The sequence below is a fragment of the Sminthopsis crassicaudata genome, chromosome 3 (assembly GCF_048593235.1).
Source record: "Sminthopsis crassicaudata isolate SCR6 chromosome 3, ASM4859323v1, whole genome shotgun sequence".
Classification (NCBI taxonomy): domain Eukaryota; kingdom Metazoa; phylum Chordata; class Mammalia; order Dasyuromorphia; family Dasyuridae; genus Sminthopsis; species Sminthopsis crassicaudata.
In genome coordinates, this window is record NC_133619.1 from 198322675 (window position 1) to 198342654 (window position 19980).

Genomic DNA, 19980 nt, shown 5'->3' on the forward strand with positions numbered 1-19980 from the left:
AACTTTGCCAAAGTTATGGATTACTTCTACTATTTTTTTAAAATTGATTCTCTAGGGTTCTCTAAGTATACCATCTTATCATCTGCAAAGAGTGATGTTTTGGTTTCCTCATTACCTACTCTGACTTCTTTAATCTCTTTTTCTTCTTTTATTGCAAAAGCTAGCATTTCTAATACAACATTGAACAGTAATGGTGATAGTGGGCAACCTTGTTTCACCCCTGATCTTATTGGAAATGCTTCCAGTTTATCCCCATTACATATGATGCTTGCTGATCATTGTAAATAGATGCTACTGACTGTTTAAGGAAAAGTACATTTATTCCTATACACTAGTGTTTTTAATAGAAATGGAAGTTGGATTTTTATTTTTATTTATGCTTTTTTCTGCATCTATAGAGATAATCATATGATTTTTGTTAATTTGGTTATTGATATAGTCAGTTATGCTAATATTTTTCCTAATATTGAACCAGCCCTGCATTCTTGGTATAAATTCTACTTGGTTGTGGTGTATTATCCTGGAGATGATTTTTTGGTAATCTCTTTGCTAATATTTTATTTAAGATTTTTGCAGCAATATTCATTAGGGAGATTGCTCTATAATTGTTTTTCTCTGTTTTTGTCCTACCTGATTTAGGTATCACACACACTATATCTGTGTCATAAAAGAAATTTGTTAGAGGTCCTTCATTCTCTATTTTTTCAAATAGTATCTATAGTATTGGAGTTAACTATTCTTTCAATGTTTTGTAGAATTCACATGTAAATCCGTCTAGTCCTGGGGATTTTTTCTTGGGGAGTTAACTAATAGATTGTTCTACTTCTTTTTGTAAAATGGGAATATTTAAGTAATTTATTTCCTCTTCTGTTAACCTGGGCAATTTATATTTTTGTAGGTATTCCTCCACTTCACTTAGGTTGCCAAATTTACTGGCATAAAATTGGGCAAAACAACTCCTAATTATTGCTCTAATTTCCTCTTCATTAATGGAAAGTTCTCCCTTTTCATTGTGAGACTAACAATTTGCTTTTCCTCTTTCCTTTTTCTAATCAAATTAACTAAAGTTTTATCTATTTTGTTGGTTTTTCATAAAACCAACTCTTAGTTTTACTTATTAATTCAATAATTTTTTAGTTTTAATTTTATTGATCTCTCCTTTTATTTTTAGAATTTCATGTTTGGTATTTTATTGGGGTTTTTAATTTGTTCTTTTTCTAGCTTTTTTTAGGTGCAAGGCCAATTCATTGATCTTTTTTCCCCTCTATTTTATGCAAGCAAGCATCTAGAGTTATAAAATTTTCTCCCTTACCACTTTGGCTGCATCCCATTATAAACTCCTACCCTGAGGCTACTGAGTGCTAGGGTCATACATAACAGTTTTCCCTGATAGACATGGAGAGGAGAAGGATGTTAAAATGCTAAACAGCCTTTCTTTATTGGTTATCTCAGCAGGGGTCATCAGAAAGCAAGAGCAAGTGTATGTATGTCCCTGAATCTCTCTCTCTCTCTCTGCATCCCTGAATCTCTCTGCATCTTTGCCTCTCTACTTCTCTCCGCATCCTCTGCCTATGGCAAAGCTGGCCATTTATATTTACTCCCCTCTGGGATTACTTTGTGCCTAGCCCACTCAGCATTGCGTAGGTGGATCTGCAGAAGGGAGACAGCTGGAGTTAGTGCTGCATCCTAAGAAAAGATCTAACATCTATAAGACACTATCTCCTACCTCAGAGACCAAGCCCCTTTTTACCTCCTGAGTCCACCCTACTAGCTGAGATGGCATACATGGCAATTCTCAGAATGAAAGTCTCTAACATCCCACAAATTTTGCTATGTTGTTTCATTATTCTCATTCTCTTGGATGAAATTATTGTGTCTATGATTTGCTGTTTAACCCATTCATTCTTTAGAATGAGATTATTTAGTGTCCAATTACTTTTTGGCTGTCTGTTGAATGTAATTTTTATTGCATTGTGATCTGAAAAAAATGCACTTACTATTTCTGCCTTTCTGCATTTGTTTTGAGGTCTTTATGTCCTATATTAGGACATGGTCAATTTTTGTACAGGTTCCATGAACTGCCGAGAAAACAGTGTACTCCTTTCTGTCTCCATTCAATTTTCTCCAAAATCTATCATATCTAACTTTTCTAGTATTCTATTTACTTCTTTTACTTCTTTCTTATTTATTTTGTGGTTTAATTTATCTAGTTCTGAGAGTGTAAGGTTGAGATTTCCCACTATTATAGTTTTGCTATCTATTTCTTCTTGCTAGTCTCTTAACTTCTCTTTGAGGAATTTAGATGCTACACCACTTGGTACATATATGTTTAATATTGATATTGCTTCATTATTTATGGTACCCTTTAGCAAGATATAATTTCCTTCCTTATCTCTTTTTATTAGATCAATTTTTGCTTTTGCTTGATCTGAGATCAAGATGGCTACCCCTGCTTTTTTTTTTTTTTTTTTTTTTTTTTTTTTACTTCACCTGAAGCATCCTCCAGTTTTTTACCTTTAAGGAGTATGTATTGACTATGCTTTAAATGTGTTTCTTGTAAACAACATATTGTAGAATTCTGGCTTTTAATATAGTCTGCTATCTGCTTACATTTTATGGGAGAGTTTACCCCATTCACATTTACAATTAAAACTACTAATTCTGCATTTCCTGCCATCTTATTAAAACTCCATATTATAATTTTCTCTTTCCTTTTCCCCTTTCCCTCCTCAGTAATTTACTTATGAGCACTACTTGCCTCAAGCAGGCCTCCCCCTTTAGAGACCCTCCCCCTTTCTTATACCTTTCCACTACTATTTCTGTTTTCTCTTCTATTTAGCCTACCTCTTCCCTTTTCCCCTTTCCCCTCCCACTTTTTTATAATGTGAGAGAAGTTTCTTGGTGAAACCAAATATTCTTTCTTTGAGCCAATATCTGAAGGATGTTCATCACCTTCCCTTCTTTCCCTCAATTATAATAGGTTTTCTTTGACTCTTCCTGAGATGTAATTTCCTTCATTTTACCTCCATTTTCCCCCTTTTTCCCAGTACATTCCCCTTTCTACCTCTAGTTTATTTTTTTATATTATAACAATAAAATAAGATTATACATGCTGTTATAAGATTATAACATTCTGTTATGTATACCCATAACAGAAATGCAGTTCTCATGAGTTCTTTTCTTTTTACCTTTTTAAACTTCTCTTGAATTCTATATTTGCAGGTCAAATTTTTTGTTGAATGTCCATCTTCTTTCCTGAAAGAAAATGCTCAGTTGATCAGGATAGTTTATTCTTGGCTGCATTCCAAGTTCCTTTGCCTTTTGGAATATCAGATTCCAGGCCCTTTGATCCTTTAAAGTGGAAGCTGTTATGTCCTGGGTAATCCTTACTGTGGCTCCTCGGTATTTGAACTGTTTCTTTCTGGCTGCTTGTAATATTTTTTCCTTGGTCCTATAGTTCTGAAACTTAGCCACAATATTCTTTGGGGTGTTACTTTTGAGATTTCTTTCAGGAAATGTTCAGTGAATTCTTTCAATGGTTATTTTACCTTCTGATTCTATGATAGCCAGGCAGTTCTCTTTCATGATTTCCTAAAAAAATAATGTCTAGGCTTTTTTTTTTTTTTTCATCATGTATTTCAGGGAGTCCAATAATCCTTATATTGTCTCTCCTAGCTCTATTTTCTAGGTCAGTAGTTTTTCCAATTAGGAAGTTTACATTTTTTTTTCTATTTTTTTTCATTTTTTTTAGTTTTGCTTGATTGATTCTTGTTGTCTCCTTGAATCATTCATTTCTATTTGTTCAGTTCTGAATTTTAGTGAATTATTTTCTTCATTTGCTTTTTTTTTTACTTCTTTTTGTATTTGTCCAATTGAATTTTTAAATGAGTTGTTTTGTTTTATGGAATTTTTTTCCATTTTACAAATTTTTTTAAGGAGTTATTTTCTTTTTCTGTTTCACAAATTTTATTTTTAAGGAGTTACTTTATTTTTCCATTTTATCAAACCTATTTTTTAAAAATTTTATACATTTGGAATTTTATTCAGCTTTCTGAAAAGGGGTTTTATAGGATCTGCCTGTAAAAGGCTGGGACTCTGAGAAGGTATACTTGAATCAAGGACAGTATGGAAATAGGATGAGTATAAAAGTAGACAAGCGGGAAACTTTGATAAAGGCTAAACTAGTCACTTTCGTTTTTCAGTTGAAATGGGGCAAATAATAAGAAAAGAGCCTCCCCCACCTTAAGGGAAGTATGTAGAATGCATAGTTAGGTTAATAAAGAAGCAATGTTTGTTAGTAACTCAGAGGCAAATCACTGGGCTCATAAATATATTAAAGCTCATGTTTCATTGGCTATCCAAGGAAGAAAAATTAGAGCCAGATATGTGGGAAATAGTGGAAGAGCAACTAATTGAATATTACAAAACTATGGATACTAATTCAATTCCTGAAGAAATATTCCTTATGTACAATATAATGCAATTGGCTTTAAAGAATTTCACAAGTTGTAAAAAACGTTTGCTCAGGTCACAGATACTAGGAGTTCTAGTGGAAGGGGTATTTCCTTGAAATCTCAGTATTTGCTTTGCTAAGTAAATTGGGCTGGTTCTTTGCTATACATGTTCTGTTCATGTTTAGTTCCATAGCTGGAACTAAAAAAGAGTCAGTTGGGACAAAAAACGAGCCAATGACAATTGTATAAATCTAGGCCCTGAGTTAAGTTCTTGTGAGCAACAGAACAAAAAGGAAAAGTGACCATAAACAACTTCTAAGAATATATTATGCAAAGAAAAGGATTATTAAAAAGTATAAGGGACACATTAGTTGTAAAGCCACTTGTCCTTTCTAGATAATTTTGCTTGAAAAAAATGAAAAAGGATTTATATAAAAATTATTGTTTTTTTTTAAGAGTTTCATTGAATTATAAAGTTGATCAGGAATTAGTTACTAAAAATTCATCTTTATAAAACTAATAGCTGCTTTTATAAGCTATTGGAAATAGGTTTCTTCATATTATCTATGAGTCTGACATTTCTTTGTGGTTATTTTTTTTTAAATACAATGAACTAAATAATAACTGTTAGAGAACCAAAGAGCTATTTAGGATTATATTTTAAATGTTTCTTTGACTTTTTTGCAGGACATGAAATTGCAGAACATGAAAAAAAAATTTGAGATGGAAAGGTGGGAATATTTATCTTCATTTTGTATGAAGAGATATATCAAGTTTATAAAACCTACTAGTCATTCATCCAGATTCTGGGAGATAATGAGTTAACATGCATCTTGCTAGAACATCTTCCTGTGAATAAGAATTACTTTCTTTAACTATGGGTCCCTGCAGGGATCAAACAGATGACAATTGGTATGTTCAACAACACAATAGATAATTCAACCATGACTAGTAATAGGACATCTCATCCTCAATCACTAGGGGGATGAGAAAAATGAGACTCTTCCTTATTTATTATTTTCAAGAACTAATATCATCTAAGCACATTAATAAGAAGGAAAACTTTCCAAAGAGTTTCTTTTCAGAGGCTTAGTGTCTATGTTCTTACAGAATTGATCATCTTAATGGGATGTATTTGGAAGTGATCCAAATCTTAATTTTGGGAATTGAACTGTTTTAGTGATTAAATAAAGTAACTAAGGTCACCACCCTATTAAATAAAATATTTTTGTTTGTAATTAATTATAATCTCAAAGTCAGTTTTTTTGATTTAAAGATTAATGTTAGTTCTTTGCATGCATTTACCATTCATTTGTTTAGTTAATTAAAATTAAGGTGGAAGATAGATCATTGGAAAACTTCAAGATAGATGTCTTTAAGATAGCAATAAGATTCTTTTCTTTCCTTTACTGGATTCTAACTAAGAAATCCGGTAACATTATATAAATTTTGGCATATTAGGTAGCAAAAATGCATAGAAAATTCTTAGAGTCGTATTAATTAATCCCTCACATTTCTTATCACTGATAGATGTTAGTCCTGTTTCTTAGCTTTTAAAAATAACAATGATTTTCCCAGATTTTCCCTTTCTCACCATTCTTCTTTTGTGTTTTTCTGTCTGTGTCTCTATCTCTGTCTCTATCTCTCTACTTTGGTCCTTTTTCCTCTGACTGATTCTACTTCTCTCTCTCTCTCTCTCTCTCTCTCTTTTCCTGTCCATCTATTTCTCCTCTTTACCTGTTTGTCTCTGTTTCTTTCATGTATACACACAGAATTTGAGTCTTTAACAAGGTAATCAATTGTATTATTCCTTGTGCTTAATATAGTTTATGAGCTTCAGATTAAATAGCTACCTCTTGTTTATACCTTCTATTCCTACATAACTGTAATTAATGTTCTCAGGAATTTCCCTGCATTTTGAGTCTTGATCTATTTTATCTTCAGAATTTGTTATCATGATTGAGAATGTTATAGATGATTTCCAATGTACCTATTTTTACTATATTTGTAAAAAAATTGAATATGAATATTGGAGATTTCAATGTTTTAGGCACCTATTAACATAAAGAATCGAGGGACTAATGTGGGTTTTTATACTGTCATGCAAAGAAGGAATAAAATAATTGCAGATAGAATAAAAGTCCTTGAAAATAAGAATCTCATGTAAAGACACAGGATTTTTGAACTATACAGTATATAAGTGATTCCAAACAATTGACAGTTATGTAGATTTGTTCTTTGAGACACAATCAGAACACAAAGCAAAACATCTTTCCTTTCCTACTACCTTTTGAATTGTTGAAGGAAGGAAGGAAGGATGGACAAAGCAGAAGTTAGAGGAAGAAGTAGGGTTAAGCAGAAGCTACCTGCAGCTGCCCAAAGGTACAACATGAAGAGTGTTGGGAGCCAATGGCTTTGGCCCAGGTGTCTCTTCCCCCTAAGTGGGCCTTACCCTCAGACAAATAGTTCCGAGAATCAGCCGACCACAGGTGAGCTTTACCCTCAGACAAATAGTTTCGAGAATCGGCCGACCATAGAATGTTCCAACATTGTATATCCTAACTGTAAAATGTTCCTGTTCATTGAACCAGCCATCGCCCATGTTCCTTTCCCAGGCCCAACCCTACTTCTTTTTCTCCTGCTTTTTGCTATATAAAGAGCAATAAACTGAGACCTTGACAAGAATCTGCTTAGACTCACTTTTCTTTCTCGCCTGTTTCTCTTTCAGGCTGGGTTCCCCTCGACCCCCCCCCCCCCCCCCCCCGAATAACTGAGTCCCGCTGGATGGGACAGAAGAGAGGGGCAATGAATTACACTTTGACTGCTTTTAAAAAATACACATATTTTGAATGTCTAAAAAGTCTCATAGCCATGCCTTATAAATGTTTATTTTGTGATTAGTCTCATACATTACAATGAAGGCTTGAAGCTTTCCATTAAGACAAACAAAGTTTCAAATCTTGCTAGGGTATACAAAAGCCTTGCCACTTTGCAGGTGACATGGATAGAATGTGAGGAAAAGGAAATGGATGAGTAGGAATTGCTCTAGACAAAATTATGAAATTGGCAAAATTTATCTCTAATGACTTAGGTTTTTTCTTCCCCTCTCCCTCTATTTTATCTATCTTCTTTTTCATTCTTCACAAGACTTTGATCCTCTTGAAAAGATTTGATTAAAAATTAGTGTTCTCTCTCCTAGAAGAGTGACTGCTCTTTATTAGATGTTTAGTAACTCCAAACAATAAAAAGTCCCTCTAAGATTTAATTATTAAAGATGGAATTTCAGGCCAGGCATGGTGCCCATCTAGTGGCCCTTAAGTTATACAACACAAATATTACTATGCTAATCAATCAAGCAAGAATAGGTAATGAAAGTGGCAAAAATCTTTTGGGCCCTCTTGGCTGTTATCTTAGCTTCTGTTGTTTTCATTTAGAATTTTTTTATCTCACAGGGGCAGTAATAAAATTGCAACCTATACAAACATATTGAGATTACTATGCAAACTCTATGGTCATGTTACACATATTTCCCTTTGCTTAGAGGACTCCATATTCTAAATATTAATCCCTTAGCCAGAACTATGCCTTGGAAATAATCATTAATTTATTCCATTATTTATTTATATATTATTATTATTATAAAAATTAAAAATCTAATTCCTTTCTACCTTGTAAGGATGTGGTTCCTGCAAAACAAGAGAAGGGAATTGTAAGGGCCCTTTAAATGGGCTGTGCCACAGCACAACAGGAGATTTGAGTGGCCCAGAAGTAATCTCTGTGGATATAGGACTGCCCTGTAGGTGGGATCCTGTCCACATTGAGATAGCTTCGTAATGGGTGACTCTCTCACTGGTTGGCTGTGTGTGTGACTTCACAGGCCCTTTATAAGCCCACTGCAGAAAGCAGTTGCTCTCTTTAACCTGGCGCTCTTTAACCTGGCTCCCTAGCCTGGGGTAGCCAAGCCAAGCTGATGGATAGCCGAGAGGTAAGGAGTTTGGTAGAGATCATGTGGGTCTTCAGACCAGGTGTTCACTAGGGAACCAACAAGTCATTATGTGAGTAGGTATAATTACACGTGGCTGTTCTTGAGTGCGCTACTGGTTATTAAACTATAGATTCAAGAGATCATGGCCAGAGACCTTTGAAGGCCTCAGAGGAGGCGAGCCGGGTAGAGTTGACACTGCAAAGGTATTCTGTTGGGCCTAGGATAGACTGGTAATTGTAACTGCCAGGAGAGCATGTTACACTACCTAACTGATACAATGTGGTCTGGAGTCAGGAATCTTAGTTCAAACTTGGCTTCAGTCATTTATTAGCTATGTGAACTTGGGAAAGCTCTGTTTCTTCAACTATCTCAACTGTGAAACAGATTACAGAGTTCTAAGGATTAAATATTTATAAAGCACTTAGTGCCTGACAAATAATAGGTGCTATATAAATGCTGATTCTTTTTCTATTGCATTCCAGTCTTCTTTGTTGATAATGAATGGAAAAAAAATATAACTGGAATTTCTGAAAACACTATACTGAATCAAGGTAAAAGATTTTAAATAATGTGAATCTGGATTCATAGTGAACATAGTGATGAGTTGTCCTTATCAGTCTTTTCACGGTAATTAAGAACCACTATTAAATATTTTCCTTATCTTCCTCAGATAGGATTCTTTTCCTCTTTAAGATAGCCATGGTGGAGGCAAGGAATTTTCAATTTATAATCCTTATTGAAGAAATTGCTTAATTCTCTGCAAGATTTTCTGTGGTATGGTTTATGTATCTTATGTAGTCAGGTACTTTCCTGCCAACTAGGTAAGATTTGAAGAAAAATGTAAACAGGATCATTGACCATAATTTCAGTGAGTATTGAACTATATGAATCACTAAAGGAGGTGAAAAAAATTGTGTTATTTATGAAAAACATATCACAATTATTTTCCTCTTTAGTGTTTGGAAAGGTTAATTAAATTTAAAGAAACAGGATGACTTCTTAAGTTTAAAAAAATTCCCATTTTCTGAACACACACACATATACATGCATACACATGTTATAAAATGGAAAGAGCATTGGATTTTGAGTCAGAAAGTGAATAACATATCTTTTATTGTTTCTTTGATGTTAGATGGGTCATTAAACTTCTCTTGGTTCCATTTTTTTTCCCTTTCTCTCATGAAAAAGGAATTATATTTGAAGCCCAAGGTCTTGTATTCAAATTCTGATTTTGTCACTTGATTCCTTTGTGATCTCATTTGGGTCTGCATTTCCTCATCTGAAAAATGTGAATAGATTAAATTAGAAAACTCTAAGATTTCTTCCAGCTTCAAATATTCAATTCTATTATGTATAAAATGAGAAATTTCAACTATATGTTCATTAAAGTCCCTTCTATCTCTAAATACAGTGAGCAAATGTTCCTATGAGCCTTATTTCATTAGGAATAGACATAACTAAAGTTTGAAGGCTATATGATTTGTGGAAGTAAAGAAAAATCACTAGCAAATTTTTGAATAATTGAGAAAATATAAAGTTTTATGTCTTGTTTGGAGGTGTAAGAAGGCTAGATTTTTTTTAAGTAAATACATTTAAGATCTAATTTCTCAGTTGAGAATAAAGTTCTTGGGAAACATATTAGAAGATATTTCCCCCTATGAGTCTTTTCTAACCTCATAAATTATATTGTAGGGACAGAAAGATGGAGTGTTGACTGGTATACTGTTGATGTTAGACTACATCTGATAAAAGGTAGATGAAGAAAGTTTTAAGTTCATTAAATCAAACTACTTTGCCAACTGTTTCAAAGATGGAGATGTATAGAGTGAACTTTTGCTTATTTACCAGAGAGACTATTAAAATAGAAATCATAGGGTTTAGAGTTGTAAGGGACTTTAAAGAGAGTATAGCTCAACTCTTAAAAAAAAAAAAAACCAGATTAGGAAATGAGACCTAGAGGTGAAATGATTTCCCTGAATTCATACAGAAAGAAGAAAGCAGATCTAGAAGAATTTGAAACCACATACCCTTAATTCTAAGTCCATTTTCTCTCTATTATGATAAAATTTCAAAGTTTTGTATTTTACAGTGGATGAAAAAAATTTCAGAAAAAAATTCCAAAGTTATCATTGATGAAAGAATATAAGTATAAAAACAGGTGAAGACATGAGAATACAGGACTTCAACCCTCTCTCTCTCTCTTTGCTTTATTCCCCTTTCTTCTTTATCAGTGGAAAAAATGAACATGGAGACATTTTTTCTTTTATGAAGACAAACAACAGTTTGATCGAAAAAATAAAGGAAGTTTTATGCCTTTGATTTGATAAAAGAAATCATTTAGAAGCTCATCTTCACCAGTCCTTTAAAGAAATTTTCATTTATTAGTTTCACTCATGCCCAGTTCTTTGTGACCCCATTTGGAGTTTTCTTGGCAAAGAAATGGTTATTCAATCATTTTCAGTTACACCTGACTCTATGACTCCAGTTGGGATTTCCTTGGCAAAGATACTGGAGTGGTTTGCCATTTCCTTCTCCAGTCCATTTTGCAGATAAGGAATTGAGGCAAACAGGTTAAATGGCTTATCCAGGGTCACACAGTTAGTAAGTGTCTAGACAAGAAAAGATATGTCTTCCTTATTAAAGGCCTGGCATTATATCAAAGCCCAGAAAGCTTCTCATTCTTAAAACAAAAACAAAACCAAAAAAGATTGCATGTGAGTTTTCAGTATAGACTTGACAGACTCGGTGGTTAATTTAAGCAGGGTTTCATAATTAAAATGACTTAAGATAAGGAAGGTACTAAACTATTTGTATTTCTTTGAATTATTTTTTCTTAAAAACTGTTTAACAAAGGTAGTCATTTAGTCTTTACCTAATTTATCATATTGTAATGAAGAACTATTTCTTTAGAAAGAGTAATATTAGCTAATTCATATATTATGAATTTAGTTTTCTTTTAGTTACCCAGGTCTAAGGAATTTGTGGACCTAGTATTTAAAAGGAAAAGTCTAAAATGAACATGCTAACTTCAGCAATTGTGTGCTTACCGTTTAGAAAAAGAAACAACTAATCTCTTTTTTCCCATAGGTTCTTAACTGTTTTTTTGTTTTTTGTTTGTCAAAGATTTATTCCTGAAATCTGGTGAAGCCAATGTATTTGAATGTATAGAATGAAATATATAAAATAAAGGAAACCAATTTTATGAAGCATAATGACATATTTAAAAAAGTTCATAGATCTTAAGAACCCTTCTTTCATGGAGAATATTTGGTAAACTCAAAGTCTAAGTCACACAGATCCCTAGAAAAATGGGATTTTCTTTGCATTTTTCTTTCTTTGCACATTTTTTAAATAGTGGAAAGAGAACTAGATTTGGAGTCAGAGTGATGTTTGAATTCCTGTTTTATTATATATAAGCTATGTGTCCTTGGAAAGCTGAATTCAACTGACAAACATTTATTAAGTACCTATTATGGTCAAACATAGTACTTTGTATTGGAGATACAAAGACCAAAAAAATTTTTTTTCTTTGCCCTCAAGGAGTTTAAATTATTCTAGATGGAAAGATCACAAAACATGAATAAATATATACAAAGTAATTTGAGGATGGTGAGGAAGAGAGTTCTTATGAATTTGGTAAATAAAAACACACTTCATATAAGAAAAGGCACCTGAATTGAGCCTTCAAAGAAGACAAGAATTCTAAGAGGTTGAATTGAAGAGTAAGTATATGATAGGCATGAACCATGAAAGGCTGGATCTAGGGGAAGGAATTTCAAATTCAAGAAGCACATTGTAGTTAATAATGATTGAAATGTACCTTGAATTTGTATGAAAGGGAGTAGTAAGAAGAATGAAAAGGAGTTAAATTGTGAATCTTAAATGGTTTATATTTTATCTTAGAGACAATGGGGAGCCATTGAAAGTTTTAAAGCAACTACTACTAGTAAAGTAGCTATGTTTTAATATGATTATTTTGGCAACTATGTTGTGGGTGACTCAAAAAAACAAGAAATTAAAAATAGGAAGAACAACAATTTGAAGGGTTTAATAATAATATAAATGAAAAGTGAAAGGGGCTTGAACTTTCTGATAATTTGAGTGGAGAGAAAAGGATAGAATTAGAGAAATATTGTAAAGGTATAATCAAAAATATTTAATGACAGCTTATATATTGGGAATGAGGGTAGTAAAAAAAGAAGGAAGAATTTTAAATATATATGTGTATGTATATATACATATATATACATGTATATATATATATGTATTGCAAATTTGGATATCTGGAAAGATGATAGTAGCTACAAAACAAACAGGGAAGTAGAGCTAAATTGGTTGGGGGGGGTAGGAAATAATTGAATCTTAATTTTTTTTTTTTTATCATTTTGAGTTTGAGATGCCTATGGGATATCCAAAAAGAGAGTTCCATCAGGTAATTGCTAATGGGGATTGAAGTTTGGGCTAGATGTATATTCAGACTTATCTGTAAAATGCAAATAATAGTTATCTTACTGAGCTGTTGTGAGGATGTGTAAAGCTTTTAGCAAATTTAAGGTATCATATACATATTTTTGTTATTGTTATTATTTGTTTAAATGATCTTATCCAGAGAAAGTTCAAAAAGATACAAGAGAGCATAGAAAAGAATTCTAGGAGAAACCTATGCTAAGTTAAGATAATAGGAGATAGGTGATGATCAATCAATCCACAAACATTAAATTTCTACTATATGCAATACAAGAAAGTAAATCAGATTTAGTAGCAAATGATGTGGCACCAGATGATATGCTTTAGGAGAGCACCAAATGTTCAGGTCTGGACGAGAATTAACAATGGCTATTCCCTTTGGCAAAAGGAGAAGAGGTTGCAGACAAAATGAGATGTACAATAGTCATCACCAATGATAAATATGAAATAGGGTAGGAGAGCTTATAAAAGACAAGTTCCTTAGTGGAAACTACCAAATACCCAGTACAAAGGGAATACACCATGAGGTTGGTCATGCCCTTAGCTGGCAAACTAAATCTTGAAAGGAACTTAGTACCCTAAAACTAACTTTTTTGTTAGATAACAGGAGGAGAAGTGGGGTTGAGAAACATTATGGGGTTAGGAGGGACTACATAGCATAGGGGATGAGTAAGGGAAAAGGCACCAGTGTTGTGGGGGACTACCCTAAGGGAGGGCAGTAAAGGTGGCATGGACTTTATGGTTTATAGGAAATATTTATAAGGAATATAGGTTTATAGGGAAAATTTAGCCTCAGGTGTATGACTGGGATTTTTTTTTTTTTTGGTTAACAATATTTATTTGTTGTCAATGAAATTTCAATTTGATTTCAATTGAAAGTATAATGGATAATAAGGAGCATCAATGAAATGTTTAAAAAATAAAAACAATAAAATAAAAAGAATGGGTCCCTTACTTTATACTACTTACGTGCAATTGATGTCAATACAATAAGAGACAAAACAATACTGTGTTCAAGGAAATCACATTCTAATGGAGAAATGATGAAAATAATGAAATATATATGTTATACAGAATAGATTCAAAGCAATATGAGAGGGGAAGGCACTAGCAGTTAAGAAAAGAACTCTTAAAGAAGGTGAGATTTGAGTTGAGAATTAAAGGAAGCAAGGGAAATAATAGTCTAAGGGATAGCTTTACAAAAATTTAGAAGGGTTAAGGTAGGGAGGAAAAGCAGAAAAATGGGAGATAAATTGTCATATAAAGGATGAGAAACTAGTATATCCTGATTATAAATTGTAAGGACAGTAAAAAAGTACTAGAAAAGTAGGAGATAGGTCAGGTTATATAAAGTTTAAAAATGACTCGGATTTCTGACAGGACATAATAAGGTGAGGCTGCCTATGGGTGGGCCTCAAGGCTATGACATAACTTGGATTTATGACTGGAAGACTTCCCAGAAGGTAGGACCGTGGAGCCAAATTGCTCTTTATCCTAGCCTTCTTCCTTTCTGATCCAGGGAACAATTCCATCAGTGTTTCAATTTCTCTCTATCAATCACACCCACAATTCAGGATCTCATCATTAGGAGTGATTAAACATGTAGATAGAGAATCATCTACTATCACAGAAGGCAATAATAGAAAGTTTTTATTTTATTTTATTTTTTTGGACCGTCAACAAACATTTATTGAGTACTAGGTATCAGACAACTAAATCAGGCAGTGGATAGAGAACCAGACCTGGAGTCAGGAAGTTCTGAATTCAAATACAGCTTCAGATACTTGCTAGCTGTGTGTTTCTAGCTTCTTTATCTCTGTCTTAACTTTTTGTTTTTTGTTTGTCTTTTTAAATATTTAATATTTGTATTTTATCTAATTACATGTAATACACTTTTTTACACTTGTTTTTAAAACTTTTGAGTTCCAGATTCTTTCCTTTTCTCCCCACTCCTAACCCCAATTAAAAAGGCACATATGAAGTTATGCAAAACATTTCTATAAAAGTCATATTGTGAAACAAAACATATATCTCCTTCCCCCCCAGAAAAAAAGCTTCAAGAAAAATAAAGTAAAAAGAAAAAAAATTATGTTGCAATCTGTATTCAGAAACAATCAGTTTATTCTCTGGGTATGGATAATGTTTTTTATCATAAGTCTTTCAGAGTAGCATTGGATCATTGTATTGCTGAGAACAGCAAAGTCATTCATAGCTGATTATCCCACAACATTCCTATATTTTGTACACATTGCCTTTCACTTTGCTTGAGTTTATGGAGGACTTTCCAGGTTTTTCTGAGAACATCCTGCTCAACATTTCCCATAGAAGAATGATAAAGTTTATTTGGGAGAAGGGATAATCAATAATGTCAAACATTGAAGAGAAATTAAAGTGGGTCATGGATTGTTGAAGTGGAGAAAGTTTATTGGATTTGGCAGATTCCTGGTAACCCAGGAGAAATAGATCTGTTTTCACCACTGTGGGATTAAAGGCTAGGTTAAAAAAAGATTGAAAAATGAATGGGTGGCAAGAAGATGAGGACAAAAATTATTTCTTGAACTCTGAAGAAGTGAAGAAGGAGTGATCATAGCTTGAAGGAAGCTTTATGGATGGGAAAGATCATGTTTCTAGGTAGTGAGGAAAGAATGAATAAATGAGAGCGATTGACGGGGAGCAGGAAATGGTTAGTGAGAAAAGTTCTCAGAAGAGAGAGGAAGAAAGGGGATATTGGCACAAGTAGAAGGGTTAACTTTAGCAAGGCTAAGAAATTGAAGAAAAGAAAGGAAGGATAGAGGAATAAAGATGGCTAAGAAATGTGCAGGTGTCCTAAACCAAATGATGTACTGTTTCACTTTTTCTCAGTCTTTCCTGACTATACTATAAAGTATATCTGTATATACTTTATACTGTATATTGTATAAAGTATATCTGACTAAACTATACTATACTCTTCAGAGAACCCAGAAGCAAATCCCAGCTTGAATGGATTATAGAATGATAGATTTAGACCTAGAACATATCTCAGAGGTCCTCTAGTCTACAAACTCAATTTTACATATGCAAAAAATGGGGTCTAAGAAAGTTAAATGTCACATAGGTAGTAAATTTCAGTGGTCACAATTTGAACCCAGCTCTTCTAATTCCAAAGCAAGTGTTCTTTCCATTGTATCATGCCTTGTTATTTGTGTGATCTTGGGCAACTAACTCACCTTTTCTGTACCAAAATGGAGCAGTAGAGTAAATAATCTCTAATGTCATTCTTGCCCTATTTTAGGATCCCACAATTTTTACTTTTTCTCTCCTTCCTCTCTCTCTTTCCTTCTCTGTGTCTGTCTTTATGTCTCTGTCTCTCTTTCTCTTTCTGTCTCTCTCCACTTCCTATAATCCATGATGTGTGTTGGATGGGGGAGAGAGTGGAAGGGAAAAATATAAGATCTAAATAAAAGGTGGTCCTACTACATGGGCCCTGAATTCAAGATAAAGAAAAGTTCAAGTGTGCTAGTGACCATAGACATATCACATAAGTGTTACTTGGGAAGCAACATGAATAGTGAAAAGAGTACTAAATTTGGAATAAGAGTTTTGGTTTCAACACATCTTATTGTCACTTCTAAAATTGGTATAGTAATACTTGTAGCTGCTAAAATGCCTTTTAAAAAAGTAATTTGTTTCATTTTGCCTGAAAATGATTCTAATGTTTAAATTCCTCATGTAGATTTTACATTTCATAAACCAAATGCAGCACCTTTAATCATCTGTTGTTGGATTGTTAGAGGAAAGTACTTTAAAATCATGAAGTGACATATAATTATGTACTGATATCAAAATCTTGAATCTAGATAGCTTATGACTTACTTCCAACATTCCAAAAACTTAAGACTTTTAAAAAATGAAAGGGCAGCTCCCTTAGGTGCTCTCTCTATATAACATATATTGAGTTAGCCCATCAGTTATTAGTCTAACTTTGAACATGCTTGGGATCTGTTCTATATCCAACTTCTAGAGAAAAATATGCTGTCCTTACTACTATCATCTATTATTATGATTCCTGTGATACATTTTTTCCATGTGTAACTAATATTTTTAAATTACACAATGGCATCTGCTTCTGTTTTAATGTCTTGATAAAAATGTTTTAAGTATTGTAGCTGTGTAAGATTTCTTTCCTGAAAAAAATCTGTTTTATTTAACCCAGAAATCATTGTAGTACAGGAATTCCTTATACAGACGCCTTGTTAAGTAAATAAAGTGCACAGTTCTTAATCAACTGCTTTGTTAATTAGAAATGGAAAAGATGAACCTTTGGATTTTTAAGAAATGGCCTTCAAATTCTAAAATGAAAAATAACCAGTAATTATTCTTTCATTCTTATAATATATTATTAACCTTTTTGGAAAGTATGAAGTGCTTGTTATGCATATGGAAACACCAACAGTTACCAGGGCACTGCTATTAAATGAGTCCTACTTTAATAAGAAGAAAGCAATAATATTCCGAAGCATACATATTTTAAAAGAAGCCATAGGGACAAATGATTACTTCTCTATTTGCTTCTTGATTCCTTTTTTTATTCTGTGATGTTCCTTGAATACTCTTACAGGAGTGTTAAGTATATGGCCTTTCTTCATTAATCCATAGATTTCATTGGAAACAGAGAATAAATCTTTGATTTCCAGATCCTCATGAGACTCCTTTGTCCCCTAGATCTCAGGTCTAAAAGCTTTTTTGACATTTTAAGAAAAAAATTAAATTTCCTACTGGTTCTCTATTTAGGGATCTTGTTACATACTACTTTGATTTTCCTCCTTTTCTTTCTTTCTTTCTTCCTTCTTTCCTTCCTCGTTATCTTCTTTTTTGTGACTGTGGTTTTCTTTTGTTCCTACTTTGTTCAATTCTTTTTCAAATATCTTAGAAGGCACTTTCTGATGAATAATAACATGAAAATGTTAATTAAATTAAATAAAAATATTAAAAACACATATAAATATACATGTATATTTATGGTTAAATTCTCCATGTTTCTTAGCAAATGTGGGGTATCTACCACAACAAAGATAAGATATACAAATTTTGAGTTGAACATGTTTGGATGGAGTTTGCCATTCTGGAGAAACTTAGATTAACTGAAATTAGATTTGGAACCTTTCGAGATGGAGAATTTCAACTGTCTCACATTATAGAGGAGGAAACTGTGGCCTAGAGAGATGAAGTGATATGCTTAACTAATTAGTGACCTAGCCAATACTAGAGTCTAAATCTTCTAATATTCTATCCAGTTTTTTTCCACTATATTGTATGATATTGAATAATGCTAGCTGCATTTCTAAGGCACTTTTAAGATTTCAAAGTACTTTATGTATATTTAATCTTGATTCTCACAAGAATACTGTGAGGTAAGTACTATGGGATATAGAATATAATCCCCAAGTAGGCAGATTTTTTCCACTGGTCAAAAATATAAGTAGGAAATCATGCTTTTGTGTTGACAGATAGCCATAATCAGAGCTGGTTTGAAGGCTAAATGGATATGGATGGAGAACCCTGCATTTGATTTTTTAAGCTTTCTTTTTGTTCTGATTTCAATTAATTTTCAAATTAGTCAGAGAGAACTTTAGAAGTACCTAAGATTATCTAACTTTAAGTTAAATAGTTATATGTCATAGAATGCTTTGATCTCTGCTCACTCACAAGGGGTAGAAAAGATTAAATATTAGCTTAGGGATCATAGTTTGTTTTCTGTTAACTAGAAGTAGCTATCTACTTGTTCTTTAATCAGGAAGAAATTCTAGCAACTTTACCCAGAAGCAAACAGAAGCTGATATGGCTTGAGTGGCTCTAAGAGAATAACCTAGAAGATAATATGGGTACAAAGCTCACTAGACTCTACAAACCTGAAGTTAGTAGAGCAGAGTGGATGAGAATTGTAGGAAAAAACAAAACTAGAGTTTAATACAATGATGTCAAAATCAGCAGAATAAGCCAGTGGAGACTATAATGGATACCAGGAAAACCTATGTGATGAGACCAGGAGAGATGTAAGTTCAGTGAACCCAATAGGGCAGGCCCCCCAGAGCCCTATACCGGGGAATAGGCCTAGTTTAACACATCTTAAAGGACATCTCAGGAATCCTGTAGCAGCAGAGAACATATGTTCTTATGTATGATCATTATTTATGAGTCCATTGCCCTTCTGCTGGTGTGGGGAAGACCATCTATGGGAAGAGGAAGGTCTTCCCCATACCATAGTTCTGACACACAAATGGCAGAGATTCAAACTCAGATTTTATTTGGTTTTTTGGTAAGGCAATTGGGATTAAGTGCTTGGCCAGGATCATACAACTCTGGATTTGAACTTAGGTTCTCCTGATTTCAGGGTTAGTACTCTATCCACTGTGCCATCTAGTTGCCCCCTAAATTGAAACTTTCTGCCTCTAAAGTCAGCAGTTCATTTTACCCTAGAAAGTCTATTCCCTGAGCCCTTATACTTTGGGATTCTTGCATTTTGGAACAGCTCAAGAAATCTCTTCTCTCTACTTGGAAAATGAGATTCTAAGTTCATGCTACCTAAGGAATTAAACCAGTTAGTTTAACTTAGTTAAGCCAACTAATTAAAAAAAACTACCTTTTGGAGCCCAGTGGATATGTTCATACATGTCTTTAAGTACTTCTGTAGAATCTCTGTGATTGTTTCAGTTGCTACCTTTTAAAATTTCCCCCCTTTAATCTGGGGAAGTTCTATTAGGTTTTCACTGATCAGAAAAGGAAACAGAAAGCCAGAAGGTGAGCAGGAATTTGAAGTCTAGGAAATGTATTCAGGTCACATGTGGACAATCATGCGCAACTCATTATGTACTTCTATTGGGTGTTACAAGCAGTGAAAAGGTACAGGTTCTGCATGTTACCTCCACCTTTACCTTTCAACTTGTGTTATTCTGTTGCATTCCAGTCTGTCTTTGCAGAGTCAGAGAGAGAGAGAGAGACCTACTTACACTGAAGGGCAGAGGATAGGGCCAGGAAAGATGGTTAAAAGAAGAGAAGAGGAAAGAAGAAGTTAGTTAGAAGGCCTCATGGCTT

At 33.4% G+C, this 19980-nt stretch overlaps 1 protein-coding gene and 1 long non-coding RNA gene across 4 annotated transcripts in view; one reads left to right on the plus strand and one right to left on the minus strand.

The window, feature by feature from the left end:
- CSNK2A2IP (casein kinase 2 subunit alpha' interacting protein) overlaps window positions 1–19980 on the plus strand; it is a 232941-nt gene that overhangs the window by 49099 nt on the left and 163862 nt on the right. The window contains exon 1 of one of the 3 annotated variants that reach the window (XM_074299805.1): window positions 17290–18299. The exons of the other annotated variants lie outside the window; for them this stretch is intronic. The gene's annotated coding sequence lies outside the window, so the exon portion shown is untranslated. Of the gene's footprint in view, window positions 1–17289; window positions 18300–19980 lie in introns of those variants that run through there. 3 annotated transcript variants of the gene reach the window in all.
- On the minus strand, window positions 9521–18031 carry LOC141560958 (uncharacterized). The gene is made up of 2 exons (XR_012487916.1): window positions 17696–18031; window positions 9521–9718 (listed from the first exon to the last, which is right to left on the minus strand). It is a non-coding gene; the product is annotated as an uncharacterized LOC141560958 (long non-coding RNA).